Source organism: Triturus cristatus, chromosome 4_1, assembly GCF_964204655.1.
Source record: "Triturus cristatus chromosome 4_1, aTriCri1.1, whole genome shotgun sequence".
Classification (NCBI taxonomy): Eukaryota; Metazoa; Chordata; class Amphibia; order Caudata; family Salamandridae; genus Triturus; species Triturus cristatus.
Window position 1 is genome coordinate 279308996 of NC_140585.1, and position 6096 is coordinate 279315091.

Consider the following 6096-nt stretch of genomic DNA (forward strand, 5'->3'; position numbering starts at 1 on the left):
CTGCTGGATGCAGGCAAGAGCGTGGCCCCTGCTCTCAGTTTCCAGGGCAAGCAAAGCAGTGGACTGTCGTCAAGTGTAACTATTGTGTGGTATTCGCCTCTTTCGCTACGCCTACTGTTCCATGTGCATCATCAAGTGCACGTGCAGTTTGAGAAACATGATGTGACATTTGATGATGCACATGTAAGACATTGCGGCAGTAAGTCGTGTGGCATTCACCGCCACACACTTTGAGGAGGAAAGGTAGTTGTGGATGGTGGCCTCAGGCAGGAAAGTTACTTGTGTGCCTCAAGGAACGCCATTCCCAGGATCTTTAATGGTCACAAATCGTGTAATTTCCAGCAGGCACGTGAAGACCGGAAGTATCTGAATCCCATTCACATGGTTAGTGGAGCTGCTGCGTGGCCATCAACGCATTGCTGCGCAACTCTGGTCCTATAACACCCTACTGCGGTGTGGACACTCTGTTACCGGCTCCTCTTTTATTTTCTAGGATGGACATTTGCAGCGCTGAGGCACTTCATGGAAAGCAACTTAGTTCTCCTTTGCAACTTGGTCAGTGAAATTAGATGGGGAGCGTTAGCATAGCACAGTTATTCGCTTTTCGAGCATTGGTCCTATGGAGTCTCTCAGTTCTGAACGGATGTGGCTTGGCGCCTGTGCCCAAAACTCTTTATTTGAAGAGTCATATTTTTTCCTTCTATATCTTCAAGTCATGGTGAAGTTATTAATTTCATTCTGCCTTCCTGCAAATTCAGTTGTTGGGGGCGGTGTTATGAACCCCCTTCACATATATAAAGCTTATCACATAAACTACATGCAGCGGTCAATCATCATTATTTTATTTTTGTCTTTTGTTTAGGGTTTGTCGTCATTATCTACAAGTACAGAAGTCGCCGCGGTCACTTCTTCAGGAAAACGAAAGAGACTGCGTCTCAGTTTCCTCTCCACACTGTGCTGCCTCTGATAAGCTTTTAGGGAAGCGGGGTTCAGTCCTACTGGGGTCAGGCAGGACCAAGTTAACTTTTTTTCGTGAAAAAATGGGCCCGACCTGCTGTTTTGGCAAAGCGGTTTCAGTTAATAAACAGACTTAGACCTTTATCCTTTTCGAATGGTCTAGGTAATTTAATTACCAAGGTTTTGAAACATATATTTGACAAATTGTTACAATTTTTCAACATGCCTGTCAAAACGACACACAATACAACATTTCGTGTTCAAAAATATGTAAAACATATAATGTATCAAAATAAACCACATGTATTAAGACATTACAGTGCAAACAAAGAGCCAGTCCAATATTATAACCAATTGCAACAAGCACTTTGTCCTTTCATGGTACATCTCACTGTGTGCACATTACAGAGGTTGTCGCACTCCTGGGTCAACATTTACTATTCCAATGTGCATTTCATTTCAACCATCGTGCTACTCCTGGACTGTTATTATTTTAATAACCCAGCAGGAAGGTGAACGCCGACGCGTTTCGAATCCCCAATTTCTTTTATGGGATTCTCATCAGGGCTTTGGACTGCACAGGGCGTGTTCTGGAAAAACCAGAAATGATTTAAATTAAAATCTTCAAAAAATACTTCCTTAGCAGCAATGTGAACAGGGAAAGTTACATTTAAAAGATTACCTTCGTTTTGAACGTGGTTTAAGGAGTAACTCTGATGAATCTGGAATTAAACGAATTTGTTTACTTTGTAATCTCGGAATATTTAGTAGGCACATAACCCAAGAGTAGAAAGGGAAAGTTACACTCGATTCTTACGGTGGTTTAGGGAAGGATTTGTGGTGGTTAAGAGAGGTCTGTGGGAGAAGAAAAAATAGGGCTAAGTTCAAGTTTTGTATTCGAAAACCACATGGGCAATGTCTTTAGGTATGCTGCCAGCATCAGAGACACTTACATATGCTCGTGCGCTTCTGGCGGGGGCGTTGTTCCCTTAGGTTGCTGTCTGGATTAAATGCATTGTAGGAGGCTTTACTCCGGCGTGTTTCCATGATACATTGTTGCCGAATGCTCCGACGCTCTATCGGGCAGAAGGGAAACGCGCTGTTAGTCCGAATGACAATATTGTTACAGCTCGTGATGGCGTCTGATTCCAAAAGTATTTGACCTTTCTCGGGGCTCGATTCCACCTAACATCATCTCGCTGTTTCAAGAGGCTGGCCGGATTTCCGTTTTTTGTTCACAGGTCTCTAGATCAACTGGTGCATGGCATTGTGGTTAAAGTAGTCCATGTTTAGACGATTGTGATTTATGTAGTTGCTTTTTTAAAGTTCTTCCAATCTCTGATAGTTTGTTAAGACCATATGTCGTGCAATTAAACTTGAGAATTAAATATGCCTCTTTTTGAAGAAGTAAGTCTTTCCACATCGCCACCTCTGGGGCCAGACTTGATTACACTTAGTACTGTCCATTTGAAATCACGTTTTTAGACCTGGCACCATTGGCGTGGGTCTCCCTTCCATTTTTCGCTGTTGTCTCCTCTGTTTTTGCTGGTAATAGATGCTCTGGGCGCTGTGCCACTGCCATTCAGTGCCACAGCGCGAATGCTCCCTGTGTGTGGCTTATTTGGTTTGCCTGTTAGTCCCTAGTAGCGTGGCCAGTGTATGCCCAGGGCTGGTAAACCAAATGCTGCTGGTGGGCCTGCAGTGCTGGTTTGCGCCACCCACAGAAGCAGCTTGTAAAGTGTGTCTCAGACCTGCCACTGCAGTGTTTGTGTGCAGTCTAGAACTGCCATCTTGGCTGTGAAGTGCGACCACTTCCCAGCCCCTGAACCTTCCCTTGGCATCATGTAAGCCACCCCTATGGTAGGGTGCATTGTATGTGTAAGGTAGGACATGCTCTGATGTGTGTAGCATGTCCTGGTAGTGAATTACACCCAATTTCGTTTTTCAATACTGTAAGGCTACCTGTTCTCCATAGGCCAGAATGAGAGGTTTGGCTATTACATTCTATAGTCCTAACCAGTGCTTAATTTGTGCCGGTGCTTGCCGGTGCTTAGCACCGGCACTTATTTCTTAGGGCCGGGTCTACACGCAATATTAACTCAATATGTTCCCTGTGTTCCCCCAGGTGAAGAGCTGATGTAGTGCGGTAAATCCAGGCCTGCCTGGGTTAATTGCCTGCTGACTTTGTCCGTAAAATATTTTAAATGTGGACGTCCGGGCCTCCTGACCTATCATGAGGCACACGTACACACGTACACGCACAAGGGAACCACTTTGACCTTGATGCGGAAGTGGTGCGCTCATTGCGCTCAGGACGGGAGACGCTATTCATCATTCAGTGGATATAACCAGAAACACAAAGCTGTAGGCTTGTTTTTTTCTTCACGAGCGCTCTGAGCACTCAGTGCTGTTCAGTGGGAGAAGTGTCCTTTTTTCCAGGTTGGAGAGCATCAGAGTGTGAGTAGCATTAAATGTGCACTACATGCTGTTTTTAAACGGGTCAGTAATACAATTCCTTGTATATGTTGTTTTATAGTTACGTGAATCAGACTATTTGTAGCACTTTCTCTTTCGCTTCTGGTACAGTGATTATTTATAAAGCCTCTCATGCCAGTAGTTTGTAACCTTTCTTGAAAAATAGCTGTCAGGTCACTTTAACTGACAATGTCCCAAAAAAATGTCTTCGAGGTTTGTGCAGCCTGCGTGCGTGATTTTGAAAGGGGTGACATAGGGGTTCTAAGAGTTAGTTAATTTGTGTTGGGAGTGGAGCAAAATGCATTGAACTCTCGGAAAGGCAGGCTGGTGCCATATGACCTTAACGGAAATAAAGTATTTCTTGTTAGCACAAATCTCTGCAGAGCAAAAATGTGCATACGCGTGCTGTTTTTCTTCGAGTATGAAAACCAAACTTCACATTGACATTATTTTATAGTCACATAGTATAGGGTTATGGCATAAAATTATAACAAACCAGTTAGTTTAAAATGTAAGTGTTCAAGGAGGCATTTACTGACTACTACATTGTTCACGCTGATCTCCAAAAGATTCTTTTGCCAGTGAAGAGTAAGATTAAAAAGATTTATTTTCCGTATAATTGCGTGCTCCACCTGACATATCAGGAATCTGTAAAAAAACTTGTTCGCTCATGATCTAGCACCGTTGATTGCAGTGGCATAAGTCGGGCCAATGGAATTATGGAACAATGGAGCCCCAAATTATTGGGCAGACCTGGCAGTAATAGAGAGCAAATAACAAGGCACATTCTTTAGTCCTATTACTTTGCTATTTTCACAGTTTAGCAAATAAATATTATCTCGGGAAAGGATTCACCTCTTTAGTACCAGTTCAATACTTGGATAACAGTTGGCAACTGTAAGGTTGACCAGTTCACATTTGTAAATGGTTTGAGGGTCTGCCACCATATGGCTTCATGTTTGATGTTTTTTTTAAGTAACACTTGAGTTGTCAAAGTTAGAAACACATTTTTGTTTATAGATAGATGATGTAGTAGATGGTGGATCATCTGACAGACGCAGTAAAGCCATAATAATGTGGAAACCACTACAGCTGCAGAAACATAGAATTCTAGTGGCCCCACCTACACCGCATGCCACATACGATAAGGGCCATTGACCCATCTTAGTGTTATTTGTTCCAGTGTGCTCCATCGGTCAGCGAGCAAAATGCAAATGCTCAGCAAACTGAATAGTCTCCTGTGAAATGGTAGCCAGGATGAAATGTGTACGTCAGGGATGCTACCAAAGAACAAGTTTGCTTGAATTGGTTTTAAAAAAAAAACTTTAGCAATTCTATCTTCCCTTCTTTATGTACAAAACTTTGGGCCTCATTTAGAGTTTTGGTGTCCTGTTCACTAAATTCTCGCTTTGCCTCCTTTATTTAGAGCCTAAAGGAGCACCATGTTTCTACTGGAAGAGCCTATGCTCGCTCCAATGTAAGAACTCTTTTGATGGGTAGCTCATCTCCCATTAGTCCATCACTCAATCTACGTCAAACTGTCCATCCTATTTAGGACAAAAGTCCTGCTGTAGATTTTTCCTGTTCTAGAAAACCAAACCAGGGCAGGCCTGTTTGTTCCGAACGGGAAGCCAAAGAAATGACCCTCTTGCACTGGTAGAAAACTCCCTGCATGCCTAGGCCATTTTTTCAGTAACTAACTTGAGCTTTTGCAGTTTGTTTTTGAAAAACAAAACTTTGAGCTGGTGCATTCAGCATGGGGCCTGCTAAGTAAAGCGCTAGTGTTTTCTGCACAGTCACCACAATGGTAGCTTCACAGCGATCCCTTACTGCCTGTCAGAGAAATCTATAAATATGGTGGGTGGACATCCTCCAGTGAAGCGAAGGACCTGCCTCTGTAGACCAGGCGGCCATTCAACAAACTCTAAACAAGCCCTTAGTCTTTATATGAGTTGGGAAGAAGTTAAACAATGTTTTCTCTTGAAATCGAAATCTCTAAATGTAAGTGAGAATGCAAATTGCTGTAAACAGAGGGTTAATGGATATGTAGTGGACTTCTTAACACAATTTCTGAATTGTGAAATATTACTGATAACAGGCCCCTGGTGGTCTTTTTTCAGTTTAAAGAAATATATTTTGGAACCACCCGGGGCCATTGAGTTAAACCAATCAATTGCTTGCAATTGTCTCAACTAAGGTCACTGTCATACATTCACCTGTTGCAACTGTGAGAGGTATAATGCTCATGCTAAGTTTGTAAACTTGTTAGTTTTAAGAGTAAACACAAATGACACTGAATGAAATGGAAGTGAATGAGATCGTAGCTCCTACGGTTTGCAGTCTCCCATTGTGTGATTTAGCCAATCTGAACCAATTGCTCAAGTGTGCCAACTTACGGTTGGGAAGAAAGCAGCTAAGGTACCTGTACTAAAAGAAACAGGAAGAGTTACGTTTTCATTATGGGTTCAGAATTAAATGAACTGGAAGTCACGTGACTTGTCCCTGATTCTCTCACACTCTACACTTTGCTTGTATGTTGATCAGAAGAAGTTGTAGAGAAGTGGTTCTTAACCCTTTGACTTCTGTGGACTCCCACTTAATCAGAGTCTAGAGACTGCCAATGAATCATGACTGGAATTGGGCACCCCGTTGTAAGCAATTTCG

General features: G+C 42.7%; 1 long non-coding RNA gene across 1 annotated transcript; it reads right to left on the bottom strand.

Annotated features, from left to right (window-relative positions):
- Positions 1–875: 875 nt before the first annotated feature.
- Positions 876–2178, bottom strand: LOC146854266 (uncharacterized). The gene is made up of 3 exons (XR_014981185.1): positions 1911–2178; positions 1640–1812; positions 876–1547 (listed from the first exon to the last, which is right to left on the bottom strand). It is a non-coding gene; the product is annotated as an uncharacterized LOC146854266 (long non-coding RNA).
- Positions 2179–6096: the final 3918 nt, after the last annotated feature.